This window comes from Scyliorhinus torazame, chromosome 5 (genome assembly GCF_047496885.1).
Source record: "Scyliorhinus torazame isolate Kashiwa2021f chromosome 5, sScyTor2.1, whole genome shotgun sequence".
Classification (NCBI taxonomy): Eukaryota; Metazoa; Chordata; class Chondrichthyes; order Carcharhiniformes; family Scyliorhinidae; genus Scyliorhinus; species Scyliorhinus torazame.
The window spans coordinates 108,805,415-108,820,758 of NC_092711.1; positions in this window are offsets into that span (position 1 = coordinate 108,805,415).

Genomic DNA, 15,344 nt, shown 5'->3' on the forward strand with positions numbered 1-15,344 from the left:
TGGTGTCATCTGCAAACTTACTAACCATGCCTCCTAAATTCTCATCCAAATCATTAATATAAATCACAAATAACAGTGGACCCAGCACCGATCGCTGAGGCACACCACTGGTCACAGGCCTCCAGTTTGAAAAACAACCCTCTACAACCACCCTCTGTCTTCTGTCGTCCAGCCAATTTTGAATCCAATTGGCAACCTCACCCTGGATCCCGTGAGCTTTAACCTTCTGCAACAACCTACCATGCGGTACCTTGTCAAAGGCTTTGCTAAAGTCCATGTAGACAATCTACTGCACTGCCCTCATCTACCTTCTTGGTCACCCCCGCAACTCCTTATTGGAGTTATTCTGCGTTGTGACATTCGGGAGTTCTTACTGTGTTTGGATATATCAGAGTTACTGTGTTTGGCTGTATATATTCGAGTTACTCTGTGTTTTGAGGTTCAGGAGTTTTACATCGTATAAAATTTAGGGTATGAAGCTATTGTTGGGTTTTACACGTGTTGTACTTTTTCTTCTTCGCACTCTGGTTGCATTGTGAATTATATCAGTGTAAGAGTTTTCCTTTGAATCTATGGTTGAGTGGAGAGCCTCCCAGCTCAGGATGAGGTTAGCTGACGGGAGGGACTGCGAGGTGCTGCAGCTCCTCGTCCCAAACACCATGTGAATAGGAGCTCAGAATATTGTTGTGGTCGGATTATGTTATGTAGAGATTTGGAGATAAGGGATTGTTGGGTAATATTACTGATGGGTGTTATTGGGTTAGGGAGGGATGGGGAGGGCGTTAGTTGTTTGACGGTGTCATTACTCTGTCTGTCTGGTCATTGGGCCAGGCTTGGTTACCGTCCTGGATGGATCTCCTCACCTTTGGCTTGTCAAGATCCCTTGTTTGATATTCTTCACAATTTATGGCTGACCCGATGTAGAACTTAATGGGAGATCTCCACTTGGCCTTGTAACCTGGAATGTTAGGGGTAAATGGTCGAGTGAAGCAGACTGGGGTTTCTGCTCATCTTAAGGGTCGAAACTCGGATGTCATATTTCTATAGGAAACCCATCTATGTGTGAAGGACTAGATGAGGCTTTGCAGATATTGGGTGGGACAAGTCTTTCATTCAGGCTTTAACAGTCGAGCTAGAAGCACGGCAATGCTAATCCATAAATAGGACAATTTACCCCCTCTCGGATTATGGACAATCCCAATGGTCGCTATATTATTGTCTGTGGTTCACTGGAAAACACTCCGGTTATTTATGCTCTCAACTGGGAAGATCCAAATTTTGTAAACTCTTTGGTGAGCCTGCTCCCTGACATTTATTCACATCGGATGATTCTAGGAGGTGACTTGAACTGTGCCTTGGACCCGAAATTGGACGTTCCATGTCTAAATCTCTGACTCCGTCTGGGATGTCCAGGGCACTGCCCTCATTTAAGGGATGGATTGGTGGGGGGGGGGGCGTGGCCTTTTCTGCATCCAAACAGGAAAGAATTTTCCTTTTTTTTCTCATGTTGACCGTGCCTATTCCTGAATTGTTGTTTTTATTGTTAAGTCCCTCCTCCCTTCAGCGGTGACAGCCGAATACTCGGTGATTGTCATCTCTGAATGTGCCCCTCATTTTGTTGATTTTCAAAAAGAACAGGACAGTCGAGGGTTAAGGGGGTTAGGGTAAAATGGGGATAGTTTGATTGTTGTTATAAAGACCTGTGTGTGTCACTTTTCTGAATCTTTACCGATATATTCTGTATACTTGTCTGTTGATATTGCTGTTATTGTTCGTCTTTGGAAATTTAATAAATATATTTTTCAAAAACAAAGTACATTGTATCTGTGTTCACCAGGGAGAAGGACATGACGGATGTTGAGGTCAGGGAGAAGGACATGACGGATGTTGAGGTCAGGGAGAAGGACATGACGGATGTTGAGGTCAGGGAGAAGGACATGACGGATGTTAAGGTCATAGATCGGTGTGTGAACTCTCTTGAGAACGTCAATTTATCAAAGGAGGAAGTGATGTTCATAGAACAGTACAGCACAGCACAGGCCCTTCAGCCCACGATGTTATGCCGACCATTTATCCTAATCTAGGATCAACCTAACCTACACCCCTTCAATTTACTGCTGTCCATGTGTAGTTTGAGCTTCCTCTCTGGAAATCCACCCATTCTTTCTTTATAGAAATTTAGAGTACCCAATTCTTTTTTTCTAATTAAGGGGTAATTTGGCCAATTCACCTACCCTGCACATCTTTGGGTTGTGAGGGTGATACCCATGCAAACACAAGGAGAATGTGCCAACTCCACTCGGACAGTGACGCGGGCTGAGAACATCTGTATTTTTCAGTATTTTCCTGTTTGGACCCATCTGGTTGAGTAAACCATGTCCCCAACTGTTTCTGTGTTCTGACAGCTCCTGCAGACAGCGCCCAGCCACTCAACTCTGGCAGCACCTCATCCACCACTTGCATGGACTCCCAGGGCAGGCTTTTCACCAGGAGAGTTGGTATGCCCACTAAACCTATTACATTATCTTCATGATTCCTTTCCTCACTCACAATTTCCTCCCTTACTGCACTCTGACTGGGTTCAGTTGTCAGGCCCCTCTGTGCAGCGTGACAAGAACATCAATGAATCAATTATTTTCTCTCCTGGTCACTGGGACCCTGAAACTCACCCAGTCACTGTTTCTTTACCAAGTTGGCTGCACATGACTCAAAAGCCCTGGGAGCTGCAAACTTGGGATCTGCAGGTTCTTAATGGGGGATTTGGGGCTTCCAGTGGGTGGAAGCATCCGCTCTACATCTACTTTGTCAATATCGTTTATCATCTTTTATTCCTCAATAACATCTCCTCTCAAGCTTCTAAACTCAAGAGAGTATTGGCCTAAAGCGCTCAATATCTGTTCAGAAGACAAACTCCTCATCTCTGGAATCAATCCAGTGAACCTCCTCTGAACTGCTTCGAGTGCAGTTTTTCAACTACATCCCTCCTCAAGGAAGGGGACCAAAACTATTCACAGTATTCCAGGTGCAGTCTCACCAATGCTCATAGCTCAGAGAGAGGAAGGTTTGTGTTACAGCTGATGAGAAACAGCTACACACACTCACACACAGACCTGTATACACACACACACTTGAATGCACACCTCATACACAAAGAACCACAGTCACACACACCATAACACAGGACTATACCCTGTCCCATAGGTGGACAGTATCATCCACCCTGACATATTGGGGGTAAGGTAGCAGTGTTTGAGGGTGGCATGTGGTGCAGTAGTTAGCACTTGGAATGCGGCGCTGAGGACCCTGGTTCGAATCCCAGCCCTGGCCATTGCCCATGTGGAGTTTGCACATTCTCCCCATGTCATCGTGGGTTTCACCCCCACAACCCAAACATGTGCATGTTAGGTGGATTGGCTACTCTAACTTGCCCCTTAATTGGGAAAAACAATAATTGGGTTCTCTAAATTTTTTTCTTTTTAAAGTAGCAGTGTTTGTGAATGTAGACAGAGGGAGACCAGGTGGGAAATGTAGACAGAGCGAGACCAGGGTGGGGAATGTAGACAGAGGGAGACCAGGTGGGGAATGAGGACAGAGGGAGACCAGGTGGGGAATGAGGACAGAGGGAGACCAGGTGGGGAATGAGGACAGAGGGTGACCAGGTGGGGAATGTAGACAGAGGGTGACCAGGTGGGGAATGTAGACACAGACCAGGTGGGGAATGTAGACAGAGGGTGACCAGGTGGGGAATGTAGACACAGACCAGGTGGGGAATGAGGACAGAGGGAGACCAGGTGGGGAATGAGGACAGAGGGTGACCAGGTGGGGAATGTAGACAGGGGGAGACCAGGTGGGGAATGTAGACAGAGGGAGGCCAGGTGGGGAATGTAGACAGAGGATGGCCAGGCGGGGAATGTAGACCGAGGGAGGCCAGGTGGGGAATGTAGACAGAGGATGGCCAGGTGGGGAATGTTGACAGAGGGAACCAGGTGGGGAATGTAGACAGAGGGTGACCAGGTGGGAATGTAGACCGGGGGAGACCAGGTGGGGAATGTAGACAGAGGGAGACCAGGTGGGGAATGTAGACAGAGGGAGGCCAAGTGGTGAATGTAGACAGAGGGAGGCCAGGTGGGGAATGTAGACAGAGGGAGACCAGGTGGGGAATGTAGACAGAGGGAGACCAGGTGAAGATGATCTGAATAACTTTAATAAACATTATTAAATAGTTTATTGAATAATGAGACTTTAAAACTAAGAACCCACAATAGAAGCAGGTTTTCAGAGGTCAGATTGAGGATAAAGTTAGACATAAACTGGTAAATAATCTGAAAGAGGGGCAGCACAGTGGGTTAGCCCTGTTGCCTCACGACGCCGAGGTCCCAGGTTCGATAGCGGCTCTGGGGTCACTGTCCGTGTGGAGTTTGCACATTCTCCCCGTGTTTGTGTGAGTTTTGCCCCCACAACCCAAAGATGTGCAGGTTAGGTGAATTGGCCGTGCTAAATTCCCCTTAATTGGAAAAAATGAATTGGGTACTCTAAATTTATAAAGAATATAAAAATAATCTGAAAGGTCAGACAATGTATGTTCTCGACACTGAGCCAGAGGGACAGGAGATGGACTGGATACAAAGACATTCTTAAGTCTTTAAAAAGAGATGAGATATTCAATTATAAACCATGAGAAACGTGGTGACCGCATCACACAGACTCACTAAAGAGCATTCCACTCTCTGTAATCTCCCCCAGTCCCTTCTCTATCTCTCTGTAATCTCCTCCATGCTCTTGTCTCTCTCTGTAATCTCCTCCATGCTCTCATCGCTCCCAGGAGGGGGGAGAGGACAGGCCCGGGCGGCCGGGCCAGCGCGGCGCCACGGACGGTGAGTTGGTTGAGGCCGCTGAGGCCGGCCCAGGCCAGCTCGGGGGAGCCAGGCAGGGCGGCCAAGCCGCGGAAGATGTGGTCGCCGAGCAGCAGCGGCGGGTTGCCGGCCAGCTCCAGGCTGCATCCGTCACCATGACACAGCCTTTTCCACCTTCCCGCTCGGACCGTCTCCCCCACATCGTCATCCCCTCTTGTTGCTTCACCTCGCTCCCACAAACACCTTTGTGTCCTTCCCAAATTTCTATGCAAGGTCGGGCTTCGGGATACAGAGCGAGATGGGAGGGGTGGGGTTGTGTAGGGAGGGATCGATGCGCCTCCTCCTATCCCCTTACATGTTTCATATTTGACCGAAAATCGTGATTACCTCACTAGCATCCGGCAGGGAGAGGGCGCTCCTTTCCCGGGGACACGGTTCAGATCCAGGCCCTTGGACTCTGGCGGGCAGGGAGCGCTCCTTTCCCTGGGACACGGTTCAGATCCAGGCCCCTGGACTCTGGCGGGCAGGGAGCGCTCCTTTCCCTGGGACACGGTTCAGATCCAGGCCCCTGGACTCTGGCGGGCAGGGAGCGCTCCTTTCCCGGGGACACGGTTCAGATCCAGGCCCTTGGACTCTGGCGGGCAGGGAGCGCTCCTTTCCTGGGGACACGGCTCAGATCCAGGCCCCTGGACTCTGGCGGGCAGGGAGCGCTCCTTTCCCGGGGACACGGTTCAGATCCAGGCCCTTGGACTCTGGTGAACTTTCTCAATTAACAACAGGGAGGTAACTTTTTAGAAATGAATCCATGGACTATAAAGCAATGTGGATGTTGCGGAATTAAAGTCTCTGAACGGGAAGTGGGTGTAATTCTGGATTTAATAATCCTGGAATAAATAAGGCTGTGTTTCAGACTGAAATGTGAGGCTGGAATGAAATGGAGTTTCTGCTGCTGCGGTTGTCACTGTTGGATTGCTGTGGGTGTGAGGGCCTGGGGACAGAGACGGAGAGAGGGTGGAGGGAGCGAGTGAAAAGGCTCTCTCTCTGCCTTTCCGTTCCCCTCTGTCTCACTCTCTGTCACACTCTCTCGGTGAGTGCTGCAACAGGCTTTTAAGTTTAATAAAGCGTTTCTCCAGCCAAAAAAATAATCAATTGACGTTTAGATTACAAAAGCAAGGAGGTCACGTTGGAGATGCATTGAACTTTGGTGAGGCCACAACTGGAGTACTGTGAGCAATTCTGGTCGCCACATTATAGGAAGGATGTGATTGCACTGGAGGGGGTGCAGAGGAGATTCACCAGGATGTTGCCTGGGATGGAATTTAAGTTGTGAAGAGAGGTTGGATAGGCTTGAGTTGTTTTCATTGGAGCAGAGAAGACTGAGGGGCAACCTGATGGACGTGTATAAGATTATGAGGGATATGGACAGAGTGGATAGGGAGCAGCTGTTCACCTTGTACAAAGGGTCTGTCACAAGGGGGACACACGTTCATGCTGAGGGGCAGGGGGTTTTGAGGAAATTAAGCCTGTTTTCGCTAGAATTTAGAAGGTTAAGGTTATAGCCATCTGGGATGGCCACTTTCAGCATATAAAATGGACACTCGCAGAGCACACGGAAAAATGGACAATGCAAAGTAACAAGCAGGCACAGAGCCTGAATGTGTATTTAGAAGACCGACTGCAGACGGAACCAAAACTCTTGGCCAATTTGCAAATTGATGGCCCATCTCCGATAAACAAAGGACTAGTGCTTAGGTAGCCAATACCGTCTCAGACATTCTGGCGCCACTACCTCAGCAAGAAGGTACAAAAAAGCAAGGCCAACGGCCACTTAGGCCACGCCCAACCATCAAGGCACCCGCCCCTTTATTGGCTCAGATCGATGACGGTGATCGAGAAGCTGCCCAATTGATTGGGACCAAGTTTAAGGCCCACGTAAAAGTGCGAGAAGCCCCCCCCCCCCCCCCCCGAGTATAAGAAGGAACCCCACCATGTGTTTGCTCTCTTGGAATCGACTCTCAACTGGAGAGACCCCTCCACCTGCACCACCAGAAGCAAGTAAGTTCAAGTTCAACGCTCGCTACCAGACATACGACCAGAGCTATGCTCCTGCTACCTCTTCGAACCCAACAGCCTCAGATCCGAACAACGGCCACTGTTCCTCTGACTGAAGTGGCACCCGAAGTTAAATATAGGTGTTAGTGATAGATATAGTTTAGCCTGTAGTGTTATTGTGCATGAAGAAATCATACTGTGTGTAAATAAAGTACCATTGACTTTGAACTAACTAACTGGTGTATTGGCTCTTTGATCGATATTCGGTTGAACCTTATGGCGAGAGATACCTGGCGACTCTGAAAGCATATTCATAATTAAGATTAAGAAAGGTGACCTTATTAACCGCCATATTTGTAGCCACTAAAAGAGAGCAACGAGGTGTGATCTGATTGAAGTATTTAAGATATTAACAGGAAAAGACAGGGTAGATAAAGATAAACTATTTCCACTGGTTGGAGATTCTAAAACTGGGATCATTGTCTAAAAATCAGAACTAGACCATTCAGGAGAGATGTTAGGAAGAACTTCTTCACACTCAGGGTGGGAGAGGTTTGGAACTCTCTCCCACACACAGCAGGTGAAGCTGGATCAGTTGTTAAGTTTAAATCGGAGGTAGAGTTTTGTTAAGCAAAGATATTCAGGGATATGGAGTTAGGTCACAGATCAGCCATGATCTCACTAAATGGCAGGACAGACTCGAGGGGCTGAATGGCCTACTCCTGTCCCTATGGGTATTTCAGTGATTCTGAAATTCAGACAACACCATGACAGGGAAAGAGTCCGGATTAGAACCTGAGTTAGTCCGAGCTGCAAACCATCCCTCCAGATCCTTGCCCTTCGTGGATTTAATGAAGGCCAAGGCAATAGTTGGATTATTGAAAGACTTGACGGAGTTGTTGGATACCATTTTTCGGGTTGCAGGATAAAGCCTGACGTAATTCACTCCCCACAGCCTTGAACTGCCTTTGAACTTCATCGAAGTCTCGACGCTTCGTTTTTGTTGCTGCCGAAAAGTCCTGGAAGAAGTAACTCCTCACTCTTTCCTGGAGCCAGGTGCCACCTCGCCGTTCCCTCTCCAGGACATTCTCTCAAGTTGTGGAAGTGAATGATTACAGGCCTGGGATGAAAACTATCTCTCTGCCTCAAAGACCAATGCACCCTTTCTAATTTGAAACGCCCTGGCTTCACATCCAGCTTGAGAAAAGGTGGCAGTCGGTCCTCGAAGAACCTAACGGGAGCCTTACCCTCCACACTAAATGGACAGAAAATAACAGCATTTATGGGAGGCACGGCAGCACAGTGGTTAGCACAGTTGCTTCACAGCTCCAGGGTCCCAGGTTCGATTCCCGGCTTGAGTCACTGACTGTGCAGAGTCTGCACGTTCTCCCCGTGTGTGCGTGGGTTTCCTCCAGGTGCTCCGGTTTCCTCCCACAGTCCAAAGATGTGCAGGTTCGGTGGATTGGCCATGATAAATTGCCCTTGGTGTCCAAATAAAAGATTAGGTGGGGTTACTGGTTACGGGGATGGGGTGGAGGTATGGGCTTGGCTGGTGTGCTGTTTGCAAGGCGCAGATTCGATGGGCCGAGTGGCCTCCTTCTGCACTGTAAATTCTATGATGACCATCTGACAGGCCGACGACTCGGATGTTCTTTCTCCGACCCTCAGTTCCCCAAGTTCTCCAGGAACTCCGCCAGCCACTCGGCTGGTTTTCAAAGGATTGAATTCTTGTCTCCGTTGAGGAGGCATCTTGCTGAATGACAGAGATAATGGGAAATATTTATACATGAAAGATGACTCCATTCTCACTCCATAGTATAAATATTTCCCACTTTCCGTCTTTTAGCTTTGACAAAGAGTCACCTGGACTCGAAACGTTAGCTCTTTTCTCTCCCTACAGATACTGCCAGACCTGCTGAGATTTTCCAGCATTTTCTCTGGTTGCAGCTCATATTTGTTGTGACCTCCTGGACAGAAAACTTGAGCTGAGCTTGGATCTGTCAATCAGCCTGAATCAGCACCTTCAGGAGAATAGGGAGGGTGACTAGCGCCGTAGAGTGGCGACTAGTGGATTTTCACAGTAACTTCAATGCAGCGTTAATGTAAGTCTACTTGTGACACTAATAAAGATTATTATTATTAGATACAGCATGATAAGAATAGAGGGCGAGAGGCAGCACGGTGGCACAGTGGTTAGCACTGCAGCCTCAAGAGCGCCGAGGTCCCAGGTTTAATCCAGGCTCTGGGTCACTGTCCGTGTGGAGTTAACACATTCTCCCCGTGTTTGTGTGGTTTTTGCCCCCACAACCCAAAGATGTGCAGGGGAGGTGGATTGGCCATGCTAAATTGCCCCTTAATTGGAAAAAAATGAATTGGGTACTCTAAATTTATAAAAGAAAGATAACAGAGGAAGTGTGTGGGATGAAGATTTGCAGCTTTCGGGGAATAAGAGAGAGGAAAAAATATGACATAGAAACTAGAATTGTGTGTTCTGAGTTTCTATCCTGTACGGACAGTGATGATTTTTGTAAAATGTTTTTACAGGATATTAGACGAGGAGGAATTACAGACAGAAATTCCAAACGTTACGTCTTGATCTGATAGTCACTCCCTTCCTTGGAACCTGAATATCCTCAGACTATGATTGTGGAATGAAAAATGTTGACCCCAAACTGTCAGCTACAGATTTCAAACATCAGTGTGACTGGAAAAGCACCGAGACCCACACAACACACACCCGAGTGAGAGTGTTCCAGTAAACTGAATGTGGAAACATCAGTGTGACTGGAAAAGCAGCGAGACCCTCACAACACACACCCGAGTGAGAGTGTTCCAGTGAACTGACTGTGGAAACATCAGTGTGACTGGAAAAGCAGCGAGACCCTCACAACACACACCCGAGTGAGAGTGTTCCAGTGAACTGACTGTGGAAAGAGCTTTAACCAGTTACTCAGCCTGAAAAACTTAACATTCAGAGTGGGGAGAGATGGTACCCGTGTTGTGTCTGAGGCTTCAACTGATTGTCCAGCCTGGAGAGACACGAGGGGACACAAAACATGGAGAAACCGTGGAAATGTGGGGACTGTGGGAAGGGATACAGATTCCCATCTAAGCTGGAGGTTCATCAACGCAGTCATACTGGGGAGAGGCCATTCACCTGCTCTCGGTGTGGGAAGGGATTCACTCAGTTATTCAACCTGCAGACACACCAGCGAGTTCACACTGGGGAGAAGCCGTTCACCTGCTCTCAGTGCGGGAAAGGATTCACTGTGTTATCCAACCTGCAGATACACCAGCGAGTTCACACTGGGGAGAGGCCGTTCACCTGCTCTCAGTGTGGGAAAAGATTCTGTGATTCGTCCCACCTATTGAGACACCAGCAAGGTCACACGGGGGAGAGGCCATTCATCTGCTCTCAATGTGGGAAAGGATTTACTCAATTATCTCACCTGAAGACACACCAGCGAGTTCACACTGGGGAGAGGCCGTTCACCTGCTCTCAGTGTGGGAAGGGATTCAGTGATTCATCCACCCTGCGGAAACACCAGCGAGTTCACACTGGGGAGAGGCCGTACACCTGCCCTCAGTGTGGGAAGGGATTGACTCGGTTATCTATCCTGCGGACACACCAGCGAATTCACACTGGGGAGAGACCATACACCTGCTCTCAGTGTGGGAAAGGATTTACTCAGTTATCCAACCTGCAGAGACACCAGCAAGTTCACACTGGGGAGAGACCGTCCACCTCTCAATGTGAGACGGGATTGTCTGTTTCATCGCACCAGCTGTGACGCCAACGATTAGCAAAGACCAATGTGGGTCCATTCCAGGCAGAGACAGGAGAGTTTATAATGGGGACTAAGGAAATGGCAGAGAAACTGAACAATGTGTGTCTGACTTCACAGAGGAAGATCCAGAAATTGTCCCCAAACACCAGAGAACCAAGGGACTGGCAGAGATTAGTATTGGTGAAAAAGTCGTACTGGAGAAATTAATGGGGTTGAAAGTGAATAAATCCCCAAAAGCTGATGATCTACATCCCAGAGTGTTGAACGAGGTGGCTGTAGAGATCTCTATTCCTCATTCTAAATTCTCCTGACTCTATCTGGAATGGACAAACCTTTGTCTGAGCCAAACATTTCCTTTTTACGTAGCCACAGAAGAGTTTACAGTCCATTTTTAAGTATTTTGCCAATTCACATTCTATTCTATTCTCCCTTTTTTCCTCAGTGTCTTGGTCGAAGAACGGAAGTAAATCCTCGGGAATGAATCATCACTTTGGACAGGTTCTGAGACAATTAAGTTCCAGGACAGAGTAATTATAATCGTGGAGTGTGATTTTAGATTGTGTAAAAGGGCAAAGTTCTAGCTCATAGTTTAATGTGTAGGTTTCCGAGTTAAAGTAGCTTCTAGTTTGTTTGTTGCATTAAAACTCATAATTGAAGACCCGTCGTGTGATCCTTTAATTTGTTTACTGGGAATTTGATTTTTTTCTGAGAAGTTGCTGACCTTTATGGGGGTCCAAATCCACAAGTTTTGTCTTCCTATTTGACCCTCGGGCACCTTTCTGTCTCTATTGCTCGTGTCACTGACAGCCAGGTGATGGAGCTGAGGGCTGAATTTAGCTGAGAATAACGGGGACTGTTCCCCAGTAGGGGAACTGCCATGGGCATCGCTACTAGAGCTAGTAAGGTGCTGGAGGCCTGACTGAAATGAAATGAAATGAAAATCGCTTATTGTCACAGGTAGGCTTCAAATGAAGTTACTGTGAAAAGCCCCAAGTCACCACATTCCGGCGCCTGTTCGGGGAGGCTGGTACGGGAATTGAACTGTGCTGCTGGACTGCCTTGGTCAGCTTTAAAAGCCAGCGATTTCGCCCTGTACTAAACTGGGTACTGGACCTCCAAACAATCAGGGTTCGGGGGATGGGGAGGTGACCGGGGCTGATGGTGATGTGACCTCCAGGGTTCAGTGCCCCCGTGTCCAAAGCGGGGAGTCACGGGAACAGGGCACAGAGGAGCCGAAGGGAAATCATTTGGGACCCAGAACATTGTGAACATCCTGTTACTCTGGTTGTCTTTGATCCTCAAGTAATTTTCTGTTAGTTTTTTTTAACCATGTTTCTGTTTCGTCAATAAACTTTTAACAGGAAAATATTTGAATTTGTTGGACTTTTCCTGATTAAATTTGTTCACTTTAGGAAAGTGGGTGAGAGGGGTTGACAGGCTCTTTAACAGAAAGTGAGGCCCTCTAAGGTAATTGGCAAAGGAGCCAGAGGGGTAGAGCAGATTTGATTTTTCTTTTGTCACAGTGTTTTGATAATGGAGTTTCATAGATTATCATAGAATTTACAGGGCAGAAGGAGGCCATTCGGCCCATCGAGTCTGCACCGGCTCTTGGAAAGAGCACCCAACCCAAGGTCAACACCTCCACCCAACACTAAGGGCAATTATGGACACTAAGGGCAATTTATTATGGCCAATCCACTTAACCTGCACATCTTTGGACTGTGGGAGGAAACCGGAGCACCCAGAGGACACCCACGCACACACTGGGAGGATGTGCAGACTCCGCACAGACAGTGACCCAAGCCGGAATCGAACCTGGGACCCTGGAGCTGTGAAGCAATTGTGCTATCCACAATGCTACCGTGCTGCCGAGTTCAGGGAATCAATTGTGGCTGATTAATTTGTCAAGGTTCTCTGAGAAAGTAACAAGGGATGTCAATAAAGGGGTACCTGTAGATGTGTTTATCTGGATTTCCAGAAGGGATTTCCCAAGGTGCCACATCAAAGGTTATTACACAACATAAGAGCTCATTGTGTGGGGGGCAACATATCAGCATATAGAGGATTGGTTAGCGAACAGGAAGCAGCAAGTAGGTATAAATGGGTCATTTCTGGGTGGGTAAGATGTGACAAGCGGAATGTCACCAGGATCAGTGCTGGGCTCTCAACCATTTACAATCTGTATGAATGTGTTGGATAACGGGATTGAATGGCGGCTAAATTTTCTGATGACTCAAAGACAGGTCGGAAAGTAATTTGTGAAGTCGATTTAAGGACTCTGCAAAGGACTACAAATTGGTTAAGTGAGTGGGTAAAAAACTGACAAATGGAGCATAACTTTGGAAAAATATGAATTGTCCACTTTGTCAGGAAGTATTAAACAAAACAATATTATTTAAATGGAGAGAGATGCAGAACTCTGAGTTACAGAGGGATCGGGGTGCCCGATCCCAAGTTAGTCTGCAGGTACAGCAAGTGATCAGGAAGGTCCATGGAATGTTATTGTTTATTGCAAAGGAAATCTAATATAAATGTAGGGATGTTTTGCTGCAGTTGTATAGAGTCAGAGAGGTTTACAGTATGAAAACAGGCCCTTCGGCCCAACTTGTCCATGCCGCCCAGTCCCAGCTAGTCCCAATTGCCCACGTTTGGCCCATGACCCTCTATACCCAGCTTTCCCATATAACTGTCTGATACTCGCAACCCTCTGTGTGAATAAAATGCCCCTCTGTACCCTTTTGTATCTCTCCCCTCTTACCTTAAACCTACGCCCTCTAGTTCTAGACTCACCTACATTTGGGAAAAGGTGTTGACTATCTACCTTATCTATGCCCCTCATTATTTTACAGACCTCTATAAGATCACCCCTTAGCCTCCTACACTCCAGGGCAATAAGTCCTGGTTGCTTCCGAGTAAATCTTTACTGCACTCTTTCTAGTTTAATAATATCCTTTCTATAATAGGACCAGAACTGTACACAGTACTCCAAATGTGGCCGTACCAATGTCGTGTACAAGTTCAGCAAGACGTCCCAACTCCTGTATTCCATGTTCTGACCAATGAAACCAAGTATGCCGAATGCCTTCTTCACCACCCTGTCCACTTGTGACTCCACTTTCAAGGAGCTATGAACCTGTACTCGGAGATCTCTTTGTTCTATAACTCTCCCCAACTCCCTCACATTAACTGAGTAGGTCCTGCCCCGATTCGATCTACCAAAATTTATCACCTCACATTTATCTAAATTAAACTCCCATCTGCCGTCCATTGGCCCACTGGCCCAATTGATCAAGTTCCGTTGCAATCCTAAATAACCACCTTCACTGGTCATTATGCCACCAACCTTGGTGTAATTTGCAAACTTACAAACCATGCCTCCTACATTCTCATCCAAATCATTAATATAAATAACAGAGGATCCAGCACTGATCCCTGAGGCACATCGCTGGTCACAGGCCTCCAGTTTGAAAGACAACCCTCTACAACTCTTTGTCTTCTGTCGTCAAGCCAATTTTGCATCCAATTGGCTACCTCACCCTGCATCCCGTGAGATTTAACCTTGTGCAACAACCTACCATGCTGTACCTTGTCAAAGGCCTTGCTAAAGTCCATGTCGACAATGTCGACTGCACTGCCCTCATCTATCTTGTTGGTTACCCCTTTAAAAACCTCAACCAACAATAAAAAGATTTTTTTTAAAACTGAACCAAATTCGTGAGGCTTGATTTTCCACTCAAAGCCATGCTGACTGTCCCTAATCAGTCCTTGCCTCTCTAAATGCCTGTAGATGATGTCTCTCAGAATACCTTCTAACAACTTACCCACCACAGACGAGAGGCTCACCGGTCTGTAGTTCCCAGGCTTTTCCCTCTGGCCTTTCTTAAACAAAGGCACAACATTTGCTAACCTCCAATCTTCAGGCACCTCACCTGTGGCTGTTGATGATTCAAATATCTCTGCTAGGGACCCACAATTTTCCCCCTAGCCGCCCACAACGTCCTGGGATACATTTAATCAGTTTCCAGGGATTTATCTACCTGGATACACTTAAAGCTTGATCTAATCCCATTCCCCCACTCCACTTTGTGGGTAATCTGCGATCCCAAAACCAAATTTTAACAGTCCCAGCTTGCCATACCTTCCATTCTGTCTCTCCTAGCCTTGGCATCCAGGGATGGTTTTGCTAACCTGCCTGTGTATCTGCACCTGGCAGTGTTTGATGATAGAGTGTAACAGGAGCTTTACTCTGTATCTAACCCCGTGCTGTTCATGTCCTGGGAGTGTTTGATGGGGACAGTGTAGAGGGAGCTTTACTCTGTATCTAACCCCGTGCTGCACCTGGCCTGGGAGTGTTTGATGATAAAGTGTAACTGAAGCTTGAATCTGCATCTAACTCTGTGTTGTACCTGTCCTCGGAGTGTTTGATGGGGACAGTGCAGCGGAGGATATACGTTGTTTCTAACCTTGTGCTATACCTATTGTGGGAGTGTTTGATGGGGACAGCATAGAGGGAGATTTACTCTGTATCTAACACCATTTTGTATCTGCCTTGGGAGTGTTTCATGGGGCAATGTAGAGGGAGCTGTGCTGTAACTGATTGGAGAATGGTTCAAGCTGGCACTTGGTACTCAGATTTTCCAGTACAGCCACC